Source organism: Electrona antarctica (assembly GCF_951216825.1).
Source record: "Electrona antarctica genome assembly, chromosome: 14".
NCBI classification, from domain to species: Eukaryota; Metazoa; Chordata; class Actinopteri; order Myctophiformes; family Myctophidae; genus Electrona; species Electrona antarctica.
In genome coordinates this window covers 38,130,780-38,148,927 of record NC_136795.1, presented here as the reverse complement: position 1 = coordinate 38,148,927, position 18,148 = coordinate 38,130,780, and the positions used below count along the sequence as shown (strand labels likewise).

Below are 18,148 nucleotides of genomic sequence, written 5' to 3'. Positions count from 1 at the left end.
TACACATTTTATCCATACATCACACAATTCGGTATACACTATCTACATAGTCATGTGATCAACACGGATTTGCACCATTTCCCATCTTCCATCCTGATTGGCTAATATTGGCTTCCAAAGCTCACATGAATGGTCCGTTTCGAACAAAATGCCACAAATCACAAAAACAGTGTGCAATTTCCGTGAAATTATACACGCACATTTCCACTAGGCCGAGGACGACATGCCACTCATTATTTTCCAAATCAGCCTCATGGTGGCGCTATAACAGGCCAATTCCTGTTTTTAGCTATAACTGCATCAATCTGTATACAACTTATGTATGCACACTCCCTAGAGGCCATGGAAAAACATTTTCCCTGCATCCCTCCACATCTGCTGGTTATAGCGCCACCATGAGGCCGATTTCTGCTAAACACATTGCTTATGTTAGTCGCACAGATTTCATCCAAATCTCACGCAAATCGGTACACACGATCTCTGTAGTCATGTGATCAAGACGAGTCTGTTGGATTTCTCAAAGTTTTCAGGAGTGGCCTGTTTCGTTCAAAATGCTGCACATAAACAAACAAACAAAAAAACATGTTTATATCACTCCTAAACATTTTGCCAAACATCACACACAGTCCTATCCTCCTGGTGGAGACCTGTGCCCAGAAGGGCACTTTTTCTAGTTTACAAATGTATTACTGTATGACTGAGAAACACCTGTTACGCTCTTTATAGTTTCATCCTTGTTTTGTGGCTTGTTGCACAAAACTGGTCGATTATAATGTTCCAGAAATGTGCCATGAATACCATCTCTATGGTGTACAATTTATTTTCAAAATCTTTTTATTTCCGTTTTATAACAGTATAGGTGTCAAGTCACAGGTTCATAGAAAAAATAAAAATAAAATATCAGATTTTAGTATCAGTGACTGAGGTAAACAAACGTAGCCTACTGTATGAATCACAGAGATCTTGGGCAGACATAATGAAAAGACTGTTATTGTGCAAAACATGCCCCTTCAAGACAAAAGAAAAACATTTTCTCCCCTTCAAGTCCCAATTTAGTAAAGCCAATTCCCAATTCCCCAGCCTCTCTACAAGTACTCCATCTCTGCTAACCCCCACAATCAGTCATTGGGAGGGTGAAGAAAGCCTCGGGTCTCCTCCGATACCCGGGCCATCAAGCCAACATCTTCTTTACACCCGACAGTGAAAGGTCTCACTAGGGGGGCATAACGCATGTGGAGGTACACGCTATCCCCCCCACCTCCTCCCTCCCCTGAACAGGCGCCCTGACCGCTTGTGGTCTATGGTGTACAATTTAGAACACACTGTAGTCCAACGGCTGCAATTTCGATGCAATATGGATAATAATCTGGCCCAGATCTTTTTTTTCCTTCTTCAATTCTTTCTCTCAGCAACGGCATCCATCTATCATGACGAACATCAGTGTTGTTGATATACACAGGGAAGCATAGACTTGTATTCAATGCGGTTTTAGCACCCACTGTCGGGTGTAAAGAAGATGTTGGCTTGATGGCCCGGGTATCGGAGGAGACCCGAGGCTTTCTTCACCCTCCCAATGACTGATTGTGGGGGTTAGCAGAGATGGAGTACTTGTAGAGAGGCTGGGGAATTGGGAATTGGCTTTACTAAATTGGGACTTGAAGGGGAGAAAATGTTTTTCTTTTGTCTTGAAGGGGCATGTTTTGCACAATAACAGTCTTTTCATTATGTCTGCCCACGATCTCTGTGATTCATACAGTAGGCTACGTTTGTTTACCTCAGTCACTGATACTAAAATCTGATATTTTATTTCTATTTTTTCTATGAACCTGTGACTTGACACCCATACTGTTATAAAACGGAAATAAAAAGATTTTGGAAAAAAAAAGAAAGAAGGGTTAGGCTTAAGCAAAAGTCACAGTGACCACTTTGCAAGTCACAGTGACCTCTTGTGCACCAGGAATAGCTTGCGTGCCGTGCAGCCAATTTGATTCTTGTGAAAATGGCCCAGCTGCTGCCGAGGTGGAAATGATGATTCTTGTATACCATTAGCTGTTGAGGGTTCGCCTTCAAAGGATGCATGGCTCTGGGGAAGTGACAACATTGCTGGAAACTGAACAAGCGCTAGTTCCTTCTCCATATAGCTGACATTAGTGCAGCTGTCATTATTTTTGAAAGAAGTTGGCAATGATTGGAACACTTTGAAGCAAAACTGGATCTCTTTGTTTCCCTTTTCTTGACTTTCCTTTTGGAAACTATAACATTTGCGATCATTCTGTCAATATTTCACTATTTCGTATTTTTATAAAATATCTACAGTAGCCTAGAGCCCTAGACAGTTATTTAATAAATATAATTATTAATAATGACACCCATCATACTACAAAAAAGAGGAATGCTGCCTGGATACACAGAAAAACTTTTGGTCAAAAGAATGGCTGGGATGTGCTCTTTTGTAGGGAAGAATAGATTCAAAATGAATAAAAAACCAAGACACTTAACCCGTGTACAGTTAAAATGTCTTTTATAGAATCGGCATGACTTTTGTGAAGGTGTGAACCCTTCAAATACTGTTAATTATATAATATAATATATAATAATATAATTATAAATGCAATCAAGTGATAGTATTTTTTAGGTGCTGGGTCACGTAACCACTTATTTTTCCCGCCTATTATATGAGAAGTGGCTAAACTCAGTTCACTGGTACCAGTAGTGGACTCGGCTAGTGTTTTGAAGTGGTCAAAAGTAACTACATTTTACTACATTTACTTAAATACTTTTAAGTAAAAATGTATGTTGAGGTACATTTACTTTTACAAATTACATCTCAGAGGAAGATATTATTGTACTTTTTTTAATCAACTTTAGTTAGTTAGATAGTTGGTTAGTTAGTTTCTGTTATTGTCCACGTGTGGAAATCTGTCTTCGGTCTCAAACAACAGTAAAAACAAACAGAAACAGCAAAAATGCAGGACAACAGTGGCAAATACATTAAAAACAAATCTAGCGAGACATGGTATAGTTACTAGTTTACATGTACATTCAGATTCTTTATTCAAAACATATTATCTGATAAATTATGATGTATTCATACAGGTTAAGCTACCCGGCCATATCTGCCTCACCCGTACCAGCAGCAAAATGAAAGCGATAAATACATGCATGCATTATTAACTTACCTATCTACTTTGTGCCTTGTGACACATTATAGTGCCTTCTTCACTTTTCACAGTCAGCTACTGCAGTCCTCACTTCAGACCATTACTAAATAAAATCCAGTAATATGGTAGTGAAAGTGGCCGTTCTGCATAATGAGTACCGGTATTTTCCACTTTTTCCTAAACTGAGTTATAGAGCCTCTTGCTACTTTTACTTAATTAAAATATCTGAGTGTACTTCAACACTACCTTCTACCACTACCTTATCTCAGGTACCATGTGTCTAATTATGTAGATCATTTTGTTTGTTTTCTTTGATTGATCTCTTTGCGGCCCCCTTCTTCCGTTTCCTTTGTTCTATGGAAATAACACTACGATAGAACTTGCACGAAAATCAATTTCACCCACCTTTTTAACAAAGGACATGAGCCTGAGCTGATTGGAGGCCATCGATATTGTCTTTTTGCTGAGGTTTGCGTGATCTGCGCAAAACCCCTTTTGGTGTTTTAAACATTATGTTATAATTTAGCTATTGAAAAATAGCAGATCTACAAGCTCATAGCGCGCCACCGAGTGGCGCGCTACGAGCTTGTAGGTCTGCTATTTTTGAAAAATCGTGAAAATATTTATTTCAGAAAACTGGAGGATTTAGAAGGATTTTTAAATTTTGAAATCAGGCCTAAATGGGTCAAATGATAAGGGACAACAATATCGGTGGCACCCAACTGTACTCTTCAGCACAATGTAACCCACACTGTTGAGCACTGGCTGCCCACAATGAGTAAAAGGCTGCCTTTGTTATGATGCTCCGCCTGCTTCACTACAAACTGCGTAGTACATCCATTTAACCCCAATTCTAAAATTAAGACGGTATTCGTTCCTCGTAAAAGAGTCATTCAAAGCTTATGCAGGATAAATTAAAACCTTAATTCTAAATTCAAACGCAAACAAGCATGAGAACAAACAAGCCCATAGCAAGCTAAAGCTTAAGGCGATTTACTTTCAAACTGATTATCTTTCAAATCGGCTGCATCCATGCTGCATCCGATATTCTCACATGCTGAGGACTCTCTAACAAGTTCAGCTTCAAGCAGCAGTCATGTGCATCTTCATTCTTCACCACCTGCCAGTCAGATTGAATGAGTTGTAGCTATTGTATTTTCATGGGAAAGGTCCCACTATGTCCACTTACAAGTAAATGTATTTAATAACAAACTAAAGCCTTCACTACAGCCTTCACCATCTGGTATCCGATGAAGGTTAGTTGGACTGAAACATTGTCCTTCATTGAATAAATGTTCTTGTAAGTGAAAACTGTGAACTGTGAAGGAAATTTTTTCCCCTTTTTCATGTTGGCTATTTTCTCCTACGCACCGCTTTGTCGTCGCTAGGGGCACGTGCATCAGTAAGCAGGAACTGGGGATGGCAATGAAGGACCGGAAAGTCTGGCGTGGCATTGTGAAATCCATGATGTCGACCGCGGTCGAAAAATGATGATGATGAGGTGTGCAAAAGGACTTTTTCTATGAAACTTAATTAGCCCTTTGCTAAATCCCACCCCAAAAAGTGATTGTCCAATGCCAATCCAAACTGTATGCAGGTCAAGCTTTATCCACCTCATACAGTAGCTGTCAATGATATTTTGCATGGCTGTGTTGTTGAACATATACACGGCTTAAATGTCGAGAAAGTTACACGACTGACCCATGCACCCAGGTGATGGCAATAACACTAATGGCCGTAGTCTTACCGTGCAACCCGAGTGGAATAGTAAGAGTGGCGACACTTGCGTTGACTCCCATTTTAACAATTGAATGCGGAAGTGCTCATTCTACAGTATCTCAATGGGATAGTTCCAATGTTTGGAACTATAGCCCATACCGTAGGCCCCCGCTTTGTGGCGAGATCAAAGCGTGTCGCCACTCTCTTACTATTCCACTCGGCGTGCAACATGAAAACTCCTTTTGGGTGGCCGTTAAAAGTTGATTTCTCCCTCTGTAATTTCCTGGTATTTCTAGTTTATTTAAATAATGTCATGCAAATTTGTCCAGTGCATAGCCTACTGCAGGCCTGGTTGACTAGAGTTAGAAGACATTTTGATGCTCTTGCTACTGAAATGATTGATAATTTATATGGTGAAATCCCGTCATTTAACATGCATCTCTATGGGGGAGAAGGACAGATTACCCTGTCTCCTCGATGCTAACGTGCCTATTAGACAAGGACGTGTTGGGGAGGGACTTAGCGAAGGGCTACTTTCATGGAAAGAACCTAATGTCAGATGGACCCTATATTCCACATAAGTGCTATAATGTACTTTATACAGCAAAAAATAGCCGATCTACAAGCTCATAAGGTACATTTTTACTTGGAACAGGATGAAAACTGAGACGATTTTCACAAGCACTCATACTCCTACAATTCCATAAAATAATGTATTTGTTACAGCATTGATCGAGCCAATGATTAAACCAGTTAAATCCAGTTTTCACGTTTCGTCTTTATATATATACACAAAAAGAACACATTTCTTTCAAAACCAAGGCCAATAACATGCCAAGGCTATGATCGAATACCCATTTTGTCACAGCTGCTCAGCGGAAAGGACATATGTCAGAACAAGCACCTCATGTTCTCAAATCTGTTGGAGTTAATGTGTGTGGGAAACGGAATGGCATATTGACTGCAATACTTGCTGACAATTTAGCCACAGTTCTTTGCCTTCATGCAGTAAGCATATTGTGTACTGTTGTCTGTTCTCAGGACCCCTAGTGTAGCAGCTAGCAAGGCCATCTTCCATTCAATCGTATTTTCTTTGAAAGCATGAAAATCCTACAGTTCTTTATTTGTACCACCTGTGTTCTCAAACTTTTTTTTTTACCTTAACCTTGTAGCCTATAGTGTGAATGTTTATGATTTATAGTGCAATTCCAAAGTTGAAATGAAGCATATTTAATAATAAATCAAACATTGTTGGACGTTAATTAATAGGAATATTTATTAGAAAATACATTTATTGTCCAGACAATGTACACATGTTTCACAACACGGAATGTTCTTTTTGATGTTGTTTTTGGATCAAACGTCACGTTCTCTTTACAAACCCCGATTATTTTCTGTGCAGACTTGAGTGCAGCCACTGTGAAGGGATCTGACAGAGCGTATACACAGCCGATATCTATTTTCACAAGTGATCAAGAGACCTGCACTGTAAAATCTGGAGTATTACTGGGGCCATTTTGTGGCTTACAGTAGTTCCCTAAATGCACACTCCAGATTTGTGTGTGTGTGTGTGTGTGTGTGTGTGTGTGTGTGTGTGTGTGTGTGTGTGTGTGTGTGTGTGTGTGTGTGTGTGTGTGTGTGTGTGTGTGTGTGTGTGTGTGTGTGTGTGTGTGTGTGTGTGTGTGTGTGTGTGTGTGTGTGTGTGTGTGTGTGTGTGTGTGTGTGTGTGTGTGTGTGTGTGTGTGTGTGTGTGTGTGTGTGTCGCTATGCCACTGCCACACAACATCACTATGACTCAGACATAACCATAATATATAGGCATATATTGAGATCTGGTTGTGCAGAGCCACAAATCCTACCGCCAGGTCATGCATATATATGGGGCCGACCAACTTTATACTCAGCAGCACGCGCATTGGCAAGGACGCGAGGGAGTGTGGTGCCCTCCGTAGAGTAGTTTGGATATGTGGTTGTCGAGAACTGCCGTTCTACCGATATGTCCATATGGAATATATATAATATTATTGCCTTTGCCCAGAACCACCGATCCTACTGATCCTACTGGTAGATAAGACAAACCACAACACAGAGCTGTGAAACGGCTCTACACCAGGGTTTCCCAATAGGCGGCCCACGGGCCATTTGCGCCCCGCGGAGCGCCCCCTTGTGTTTTGTTTTGGGGGGGTGTCCCAGATATAAATGGCATTAAATGGGGGTCAGTAGCCTATGCATGTCAAACTGGGCACCCCCTCAAGGACCACTGGTGGTCCCCGGACCACTGTTTGAGAACATTTTTTAATTAATTAATGAAAAAATAAAAAACCCAATTTTTCACGCGTGCGGACTCGGCCCCCAGCCTGGTTCCCTAGTCAAAATATGGCCCTTGAGGAAAATGAATTGGGGAACCCTGCTCTACACTAACACTCGTACTGTACATCTTGTTTAACTAAGGAATTTAATGAACAAAGTAGAATCAGTTAAATCAGTTACATAGGGGTATTGATTATCTTCAATAATTAAATTCAGTTAAATCAGTTACATAGGGGTATTGATTATCTTCAATAATTAAATTCAGTTAAATCAGTTACATAGGGGTATTGATTATCTTCAATAATTCAATTCAGTTAAATCAGTTACATAGGGGTATTGATTATCTTCAATAATTCAATTCAGTTAAATCAGTTACATAGGGGTATTGATTATCTTCAATAATTCAATTCAGTTAAATCAGTTACATAGGGGTATTGATTATCTTCAACGATAGCGTCACATGTCAGAAGAAGAGCACATGATGCACAATTCAGTTTTCAATGTCATTTTGTTACATTACTGTATGTATGTATAACTTTAAACAGGCTTTAGAAAGTCACATTATGATTTTTTGTTCTTGTTTTCACTCCGTATTTAAAGAACCTTGAAACTTTGTTTAATCTCATTGTCGATTCCTCAAAGCTGCTCTTGTTTGCTCTGCTGTGCAAGCAGATGTTCTGAGGAAGGTCAGTCCAAAAGCTGACCAAAATGATGTGTGGCTTTGGGTTTTGTGGCCATTCTTATGTGAATAATAATGATAAATATAGCTGCAAGCAGCGATAAAGCGGGACCAAGATAGAAGAAGAACAATGCGCAATAAGAACAACATGCACAAATGAGACTGACAAGCTGAGTTGTCGGTACCGGGATTTGAACTCACAACCTTGTGGACCGAAGGCGGGAGCTCTACTGACTGACCTACACAGAGCCAATCAGTGACTATATTGTAAACAGTAAAACCATTCAGTGATTTGGTAACAAGAAGGTGTGTCCTCATTTTGGGCATGTCTTAATCCATTACTACAGTGTGTTATCACGCACAGTTAAAGTGTGTGTGTGTGTGTGTGCCTGCCTGCCTGCCTGCCTGCGTGCGTACAAACTTCTCTTTGTACGCTTTCAGTGCTATTTGGCATGAACCTCTACTATACTGTAAAGTGACATAAGCACACTATTACACTACTATTACACTATTACACTACTATTACACTATTACACTAAATACACTTATTACACTATTACACTAAACACACTTATTACACTATTACAAAATGAGACTTATTACACTATTTCAGTTACTAGTATCTCTATTATTGTGATGCCATGTCCTAGTGCCTGATGGGTCAAATGTAATCTACTTCAATATTTCTATAGTTGAGTCATCACAAATCTTGCAGCACACAATGCATACACTGAGTTGTCTTTACCCGGATTTGAACACACAACCTTGTGGTCCAACGGCGAGAGCTCTACCAACTGAGCTATGCAGACACAGTCAGTTGATTCATTCTAAACAGTAACATCATTCAGTATTCATATAGGTATTAGGTGCAGAAGAAGTTTCACAAAACAGCAATTTTCATTGGTTCATAAAAACTTCATTCTTTCACTTAGAAAAAATGTGCTACGATTATTTGTCCGTATAGGTCCAAAGTTCACGTGTAGAAGTTTTCGTGCATTTTGAGCAAAGATTCTGGGAGGAGTTACATTTGAACTGTTTTTCATATAATTCAAAATGGCGGGTGATCTAAAGGTCAGAGGTCAAAAGTCAGAACAAGAAAGTTGTTCGGCATGAGGAGACACATATGTGTATCAAAGTGTCATTGCCAACGGTCAAACGGTTCATGAGATATGCACGTTCAAAGTTTGCAAGTTTGCAAGTTTTGCATCAATTGAGTGCTATAGCGCCACCATTTGGCCAATCATGATGGGCTTCGCATAGTCACCGTTTGGCATGGTCCTCTATCATGTTGACAAGTTTTGCGAAAACCGACTGCACGGTTCAGTCAGAACAGCTATTTTTGGCGGAAGGAGAAGGAGAAGAAGTACTGATCATATAATTCAAAATGGCGGGTGATCTAAAGGTCAGAGGTCAAAAGTCAGAACACGAAAGTTGTTCAGCATGAGGAGACGCATATGGGTATCAAAGTGTCATTGCCAACGGTCAAACGGTTCATGAGCTATGCACGTTCAAAGTTAGCATTTTCAATTGAGCGCTATAGCGCCACCATTTGGTCAATCATCATGGGCTTCGCATAGTCACCGTTTGGCATGGCCGTCTACCATGTTGACAAGTTTTGCGAAAACCGACTGCACGGTTCATCCAGAACAGCTATATTAAGGAGAAGGAGAAGAAGTCTTGGAGACGGAAGTTGGCCGAATGCACTGAACTCAGGCAACAGCCCAGCTTTAATGATCTTAAATTCCTTTATTTTAGATCGTTTTGTAGTAATAGTACAACATAAACATTACAGAGACTTTAGTTGACACTGTGCAATACTTTAAAACAGTTGTCACACATGCCTAAAATGGCTGATATTTGCACCGCCCTCGTTGAAAACGATGCATTTCAAATTCCAGCTGTTCATACTCCAGTGCTGCATGAACAGTGCTCGAGTGCTGTTTTCTGACCCCATCAATGGCGCAACTCTCCTTCAATGGCTCTGCACCAGTGGTACTAGCTAGTAGGTGCTACCAGTGGTACTAGCTAGTACTGTAGGTGGGTACCAGCGGTACTAGCTAGTAGGTGGTACCAGTGGTACTAGCTAGTAGGTGGTACCAGTGGTACTAGCTAGTAGGTGGTACCAGTGGTACTAGTACCAGCGGTACTAGCTAGTACTGTAGGTGGTACCAGTGGTACTAGTACCAGCGGTACTAGCTAGTAGGTGGTACCAGCGGTACTAGCTAGTAGGTGGTACCAGCGGTACTAGCTAGTAGGTGGTACCAGCGGTACTAGCTAGTAGGTGGTACCAGTGGTACTAGCTAGTAGGTGGTACCAGTGGTACTAGCTAGTAGGTGGTACCAGTGGTACTAGCTAGTAGGTGGTACCAGTGGTACTAGCTAGTAGGTGGTACCAGTGGTACTAGCTAGTACTGTAGGTGGTACCAGTGGTACTAGCTAGTACTGTAGGTGGGTACCAGTGGTACTAGCTAGTAGGTGGTACCAGTGGTACTAGTACCAGCGGTACTAGCTAGTACTGTAGGTGGTACCAGTGGTACTAGTACCAGCGGTACTAGCTAGTAGGTGGTACCAGTGGTACTAGCTAGTAGGTGGTACCAGCGGTACTAGCTAGTAGGTGGTACCAGTGGTACTAGCTAGTAGGTGGTACCAGTGGTACTAGCTAGTAGGTGGTACCAGTGGTACTAGCTAGTAGGTGGTACCAGTGGTACTAGCTAGTACTGTAGGTGGTACCAGCGGTACTAGCTAGTAGGTGGTACCAGTGGTACTAGCTAGTAGGTGGTACCAGTGGTACTAGCTAGTAGGTGGTACCAGTGGTACTAGCTAGTACTGTAGGTGGTACCAGTGGTACTAGCTAGTACTGTAGGTGGTACCAGTGGTACTAGCTAGTAGGTGGTACCAGCGGTACTAGCTAGTAGGTGGTACCAGTGGTACTAGCTAGTAGGTGGTACCAGTGGTACTAGCTAGTAGGTGGTACCAGTGGTACTAGCTAGTAGGTGGTACCAGTGGTACTAGCTAGTACTGTAGGTGGTACCAGCGGTACTAGCTAGTAGGTGGTACCAGTGGTACTAGCTAGTAGGTGGTACCAGTGGTACTAGCTAGTAGGTGGTACCAGTGGTACTAGTAGGCTACCAGTGGTTGGGAACCTCTGCTCTATAGAACCTTTCATTTGGAGTCTAGTTTCAGCATAATCGATTGCCAGCTAGATTTGCTGCTTCATTTCTGAAAATCGCAGTCACAACGGGTGATGTTGTGCTTGTAGATCACATAAGCACACATCAAATATAATAGATTATGCTGTAGGGAATATTGCAGGCCAGGAAACGAGAATATTGAATACAAATCATATTCTTCCTTCCTTTCTTTGACAAGAAAGCTGTCTGTTTCACCAAGGACATTATATTGTACATTTGTAGTGTTTTTCCTGCAATGGCAAAAACCTGATTTAATGAAGCAATAAAATTAGCAGAATAGGGATTTGTGAGCTGAATGCATAATGCAATGCACCAAACATAATTTAGAAACGCTTCAGCTTTTAGTCGAGGGAACTGAAATCCTATACCTGGGTCACCCCCCATTTCTGAATTCCCATAGACTTGTTTAATATTGCGTCAAATAAGAATTTCCAAAAATATACAAATGAGCACGGCGGTTTGACTCATAAGGATATGAAGGGGAGAATAATGAGAATGAGAATGATAAGATAATGTTACTGCCGCCGAATTAGTAAAACCTTCGCCAGAAACGGAGTGAGTGACTATCGTAAACAATACAGAGCCACCTCCCTGACCATATCGCTGTGAGAATTTGTTTTTGTACCACAATTATTATATGAGAGGATTCTAAGATGACCCAATGTTATTCTCAATAGAGTTTGATTGAATAATTTATTAGACAGAAATGCAAATGGCACAGTACAGTCAAACACTTGGTCTAAAAGGATACCACCAAAAGAAGTCCTTGCGGTCTTGTTTCCATTCATGTCCTTCTGTGAACCAGGGGATGAATGAGTGAAGCCAGGACTTCGGTACTTTATTCACAATGTAAATAGGTGCATAGGTTCATGCTTCCTTTTAATCATCATCAAAAACTGATATCAACACGTACAGAAGGTTCATGGTTACATGACATCATTACAGTATGAATAGTTACTTAATAAAACATGGCACTAGATTCTGAATGTTTCAATGAATTGAGTACAAGGACCCCAATGGAAACAAGCCATATAGGCTGTCTTGGATAAATCCTTTTAGAAGGCCTTGTATTGTACTGTACTTCCCTGTGCTTGTCCGCGCAAACTCAAAATCAATCAGTCAATCAATCAAATGATTTGGGATTATATTGAATGTGTTTGGTGGACACTAGCAAGTGTTTTTGTTGTCGGTTTATTGATATCATCAAATCCACAACACTTAGTTTGAGTGCAATCAGTGGCTGATTTTGGAGCCCTGCAGATTGCTGGACTCTATACTGAACATCAGATTCTATCTATCGGAGACCCGAGAACCCAGAAATCAAAACCAAGTCCTCCGGGCTAATCAAAATGGACACACGTCTATGGTTGTGGGGTTTGAGGTTATAACGGGTCACAATGATAACGTACAGTATCTGTGGAGAAAATATGGCAATAATGAAACGATGACACAATATAACCTTTTTTTTATTGCATGATCAGTTGCTTTGTTATAATAATTACACCGTCGGTTCTCCAACATTTTAATGTCAAGGACCGGCCAAATTAATACAAATAAGGTCATGGACCCCAATTTGTAATAATTTTATGCCAGGGAGTCAGGGACACCCATTAGAGAAGATTTTTGTTGTTAGAAAATATTATGATCAGAATATTCATTTTTATACACTCTCCCATTTTGGCTGTTAGACGAATGTTCCTCACTTTGCCGGTGAGCCCCTCATGGACCCCATGGGATGCCTGGAACCTACTTTGAGAACCACTGAATTACAATTCACACACACACATTTTATTTAGTAGTTTAGGTTTTATACTCTGCTACATGGCATGTTGGTGGTGGAAAGTAACCAAGTACATTTACTCAAGTACTGTACTTAAGTAACATTTTGAGGTACTTTTACTGGAGTATTTCTGGTATTTCACTTCTACTCCACTACATCAGATTAAAGAGGGCCTTTGTCCACCAGTCGACCTTGAGGCTTAATCAGGAGTTGTAGTAGCCACAGGATAATCTAAGCGGTGGATATTGCTCTTGTCTTCATGTCTTTATGTTTGTAAATTGTCTTGTTCTTTGTGTTATGTCAAATGTGTGTATATGTGTTCTGCATACTTGGCTGCTGTGTCTATCTATATCATATCACATCTCGGATCCAAATATTGTAGTTCTACTCCACTACATTTAGTTGAAAACTTTAGTTACTAGTTACTTTGTAGATTTAGATTATTATTACAAAATGTACATTAACCACTTCATTTAATTTCTTCTTTTGAAAGAAGAAATGAAATGACATCTCACAATGTGTCGCACTGGAGCTTGTGACTATTGGTCCGACTGTCATTAGACGGACACCGACAACGACAACCTACCCCTAACCCTAACCGCAAGCACGGGAGCAGCGCATGTTTGACCGCATGTCTGACCATTGTTTCCGCATGTCGGTCCGTTGGTGTGTCTAATCTGCGTGTACATCCCGCTTGTGAGCTTGTAGATCTGCTACTTCCAAAAGATTTGTATAAACTGTATAAAATTTGAAAAAACTTGAAACAGGACATTCTGCATAATGACTACTTTTACTTTTGGTACTTTAAGTACATTTTTATGCCAAACCTTTTGTACATTTTGAATTCCGGACTTCTACTTGCAACACAGTATTTCTTTGCAGTATTTTAAAATGTTTGAGTACTTTTTGTGGTGTGCATTCCTGCCTAACGTGATATAGTAAAGGAATTATGCACATGGTATAGTAAGACCCATCCAAAGGGAACAGGTACAGCCTCCACAATCCTTCCCTCGCCCAGTTATTATGAGCCTTACTGCATGTGTGAGCCTCTAAGCCATAATTATGGAACCTTTTTCAACCTCCATTATGCATGTATACAGGATTTCTTCTTATTATTACTGGCATATTATTGTTGGTGCTATAATTATGAAGATAGCAAAGAGACTCATGGGTGCTGTCTTTTTTTTCAATCCAACTCGTCTTTTGAATGACTTTGCATTTCAATTTCTTCTTTCTTTTATAGGAGGATTTTACAAGACTCCAACACTAGCGGTTCGCTAGTGTTGGAACTTGGGTTGGAATCCTCCTAACCCACTATGCAGCCCTCACACCTACATCGCATCACCGATCCGACCAAGATGTCAGAGTCATAGTGGCTTTCGTCAGAGTATACCCGTTGTACCACCTGTCTGTCTGGCCCTTTTATGACCATATATGGAGCTCTATCTGTCTTTATCTGTGTCCCTTTTATCTGTCGAGTACACGACACCGAATCCCGATGCACGTGCAGAGTATGAAGTGGGTCAGTCCCCTATGTGTATGCACATGACCGTCACCTGGGCATAGCGGTCGGATCTGTGGCTCTGGACAACCGTCCAGTCTGAGTCACATGCCTATATATGGGCGTGTGGGGTTTGTTTATATGTCTGAGTCAGGGTGACGTGGCCGGGGTCGACCCGCCCACCAATTAGCCAGTTTTATAGGATTTGTTGTAGAAAAATAAATAGACCTTTTAAGCAATTGATCCTGTGGGGGATTCAGCTGCCAAAGTCAGTACACCAGGTATTATTCAGTGTGCCAATTTGTGGAATCCAATGGACAGATACCGAAATCTTGTATATTGTGTCTGACTCTGATCAATGGCAATCTGGACTGTTGTGAGATTAATGTCACATTAATGTCACATTGAAATGTTGTTCCATTACTTGATTTGTTCTATTACTTGGGCTTTTTGTCAACTATTAAAATTATGTATTGAGATATTGATATGAGGGCTGGCAAAATCTGGCAGTGATTATTTCTGACAAACTACTTATAAAAGTAGTAGTTTGATCACTACTGTACAGTATGTTTGTACTGTAAACACATGTAATTTATTTTGAGTACAACAATGCTCAATCAGGTAGCCTACTGTACATGCAGGTCAAATTAATCTGTGCAATATTCTAATCTATTCTGCATGGTCAAATTATTTATATTTTCAACCTGTGCTTTAAGCGAGCAAATAATTAACACCTTAGTTTAAATGATGATTTAATGTGTTGATCACCCTTGTAAGTGTTTACGCAAGTGCCTTCATCTCTGAATTGAGTGGTAAGCGAATTCATAACGCTACAATGAGGGAATAATTATAAGCCTAAAAGCTTTTATCTTCTACAAGAATGAAGCCATTGATTTATTTTTTCTTGGCCCAGATTCCTCTCGTTTGTACTCCGCTATGATCAGAAGAGTCTTTTGTGCAAAAAAAAAAGTGGAGAGCAGACAGGCTCATTATTGCCAGACGCAAAAGTTCCTCGAAAAAAGTCACATGGTGCGTGCGTGCGTGCGTGCGTGCGTGCGTGCGTGCGTGCGTGCGTGCGTGTGTGCGTGTGTGATTTGTTCTCTTTCATATCATAATGAGCAATATGATTTAAGCCTGCTCCAACGTGTGGTGTGCTCAGCAATTCCTCTCCCCCCTTCCCGCCATGTTGACTGCATGCAGGCTCTTCAAATCCATCCATCAGCATAAATCCCCTTTAACTGGAGTGGAATGCATCAGACCATCGCTCATCATACATCACAGGCCTATAGTATACACCACTGCAGATAAGAAAGGAAAGAAGAGAAGAGATGTTTTTTTTTGTGGCTTTCGCCTTTATTTTATATATTTTATGGAGGGACAGACAGTAGGCTGACAGGAAATGGGGAGAGAGATGGGGGGGAAGACATGCAGTAAGGGCCGTCGGGATCGTGAGTCGAACCCGCGGCACACTGCCAGACTGGATTACCAGCCAAGGTGCCTGGACCACTGAGCCACGGCCCAGGCCGAGGGAAGCTATAGTAAATGCATTTATCTTAAGAACTCCTGCTAAAAGATCTTTGTTCTTAGGCTCACAACGCATCACGCCGTAACATGTGAGCTTTTAGATCTGCAATTTTCAAATAATATGTATACTTTTAATATGTACGGTAATTTACTGTTCCTTTCCCCGCCTAAAATGTCACGCAAATAAATTGGACAGCCAGATTTAATAATGCACTTAAACCCCAGAATTGTCATAGTCACATAAAATCCAGTTTCACATCATCCACGCTTCATCAGTCCACTTCAGCTACTACTAGTTCTTTTCATCACTCTCCAGAGAAGGCTTTAACTGGGCTTAGAACTATAGTAATTATTTAAGATGTTATCATTTTGTCTGTACAAATTTCATTTTCAATCCCACCGTGGCGTCTCTCTGTCTGCTGTCCACTGTAGTTGATCACCCGTATCGAATTAGACAAGAGTTGAGGAACTTTTGCTGTCCTTTTGCTGCAGCTCTTCCAACTTTAGCTCTGAGCCTTTGTCATGCTTCACCAGCAGCTGATTAATGGACTCGCCACCATGTCCAGAGTAAAGGTTTCCATCACAGAGCTTGGAGACTGACAGGGGAAATGGATATATGCACGTACGGGTCAATATTTTGTGAAGTGTAAAGGCATTTGTCAAAACTACTGCTTCTTTAAATGCACTGTTAAATGTACCGTATATACGGAATAAAGTTTTCTCTTATACATTCAGATATATTTTTGGTTGTATGGGTTATATTTGTTATAGAACAATGTAAATGAAAAACTGAATTTTGATTTTGTTCATGTATTCAGAAATGTTATGATACTGTTGGGATAAATATGACAATAATACAGCACATTTTATTTGTTTGGAAAATGTAAGTGGAACTAATTCAACCAGGATATATAAACATGTTTGTATGTGAAGGTGTACAAGAGTGCGTGCATTGGCACAGCTAGGGGAGGCACACTTGCACAAGTGTGAGAGAGATGATTTTTGGTTTAAAATACAAATCAACTACATTAAGTTTCTTCAAATCTGTATGCAAATTACAGTACATCCTGCACATAATTCTATATTCATTCAAACTCTGAACTCTGACTGGGGAGGGAGTCTGGAAGATAGGTAGAGTTATTGCTCTTGGGTCTATGATTAGGTCTACACCCTGATGTGAATATCAGGATGTAAAAAAATATTTCAGAAGGAGAAAACGGACAAAATCAGTTTTGATGTGGTTCATAATTAAACTTCATGTTATGGCACACTGACCATCAAGAAAATAAAAACATGGCACACAAGGTTGCCGACCCCATAGTGCATAATGTATCAACGCAGCAAACTGCAAGCTTGTAGGGCATCTATTTTCATTCAGAAACAATGTTATTTTTTGTGGTGTCAGTCAGTTCTGATGTTGGGATCTGAGACTCTAGTCCTGCCACAGCCTGCTCTTATTGTAAAATTGCCATTGGAGTAGTCACTAGAACACCCTAGCCTAGTGTAACACATTTTCCTGTAAAGAGTGACACCGGTTTGTGTTTGAGACATTGGAACTACATAAGTCTATGCAACCGTGTCTGCACTTCCTCACTGCCATACAAAACACAAGCAGTTCATCAATATCTTGTGGTTGGTTTCTTTCCCACAACACCCAGAACCCAAACCTCAATACACCTGTCTAATATAGATCAACAGCCAGGAAAGTATAATGACGTTATCGCAAGTCATTTCTTTACAGATTTGAACCTGCACAGTATGTTAGGCACACAGCTTAACCAGGTGAACACTAGCTTCCCTTTTCTGATGATGTCATAGTAGGCGAAGATTCGGCAAAAATAACCAATGTGTATATATATTTTTTTTTTATCCCACGATTTTGTAACCCATTTTTTTGTGTCAATTATCAAATGTAATCCTGGGCTCTACACTCCCTCCGCCAACCTGGGGAGAGCAACTGACTGACCTCATGTTTCCCTCAATGCATGAGCGTCCAAGCCGCATCTTTTCACCTGACAGGGGGGCGTTTCCCTGGTTGGATGTAGGCTACTGTAGCGTGTGGAAGGAACACATTATCCCAACCAGTTCCTTTCCCTTCCATCAGGCGCCCCGGCTGGCCAGGGGGAGGCAGCCGGGGCGCCAATCTAATAAAGCTCAGAATGTGTCGCAAATTGCTGAGCTTGAAGATCAGCTATTTTCGAAGAGATGCATGGTGAGGGAAAAAGGAGGGGACAAAGTACAGACGCCTGGGGGATCTCAGTCAACAAAGTGTATGGGGTCTAAG

At 40.8% G+C, this 18,148-nt stretch overlaps 1 long non-coding RNA gene across 2 annotated transcripts in view; it reads left to right on the top strand.

Moving 5' to 3' along the window:
* The window catches only part of LOC306936667, a 69,413-nt gene extending 54,852 nt beyond the window's left edge, over window positions 1-14,561 (top strand). For both annotated transcript variants that reach the window (XR_013791518.1, XR_013791519.1), the window contains exons 5-6: window positions 4,550-4,662; window positions 14,083-14,561. This is a non-coding gene — a long non-coding RNA (uncharacterized lncRNA). The remainder of the gene's footprint in view (window positions 1-4,549; window positions 4,663-14,082) is intronic.
* Window positions 14,562-18,148: the final 3,587 nt, after the last annotated feature.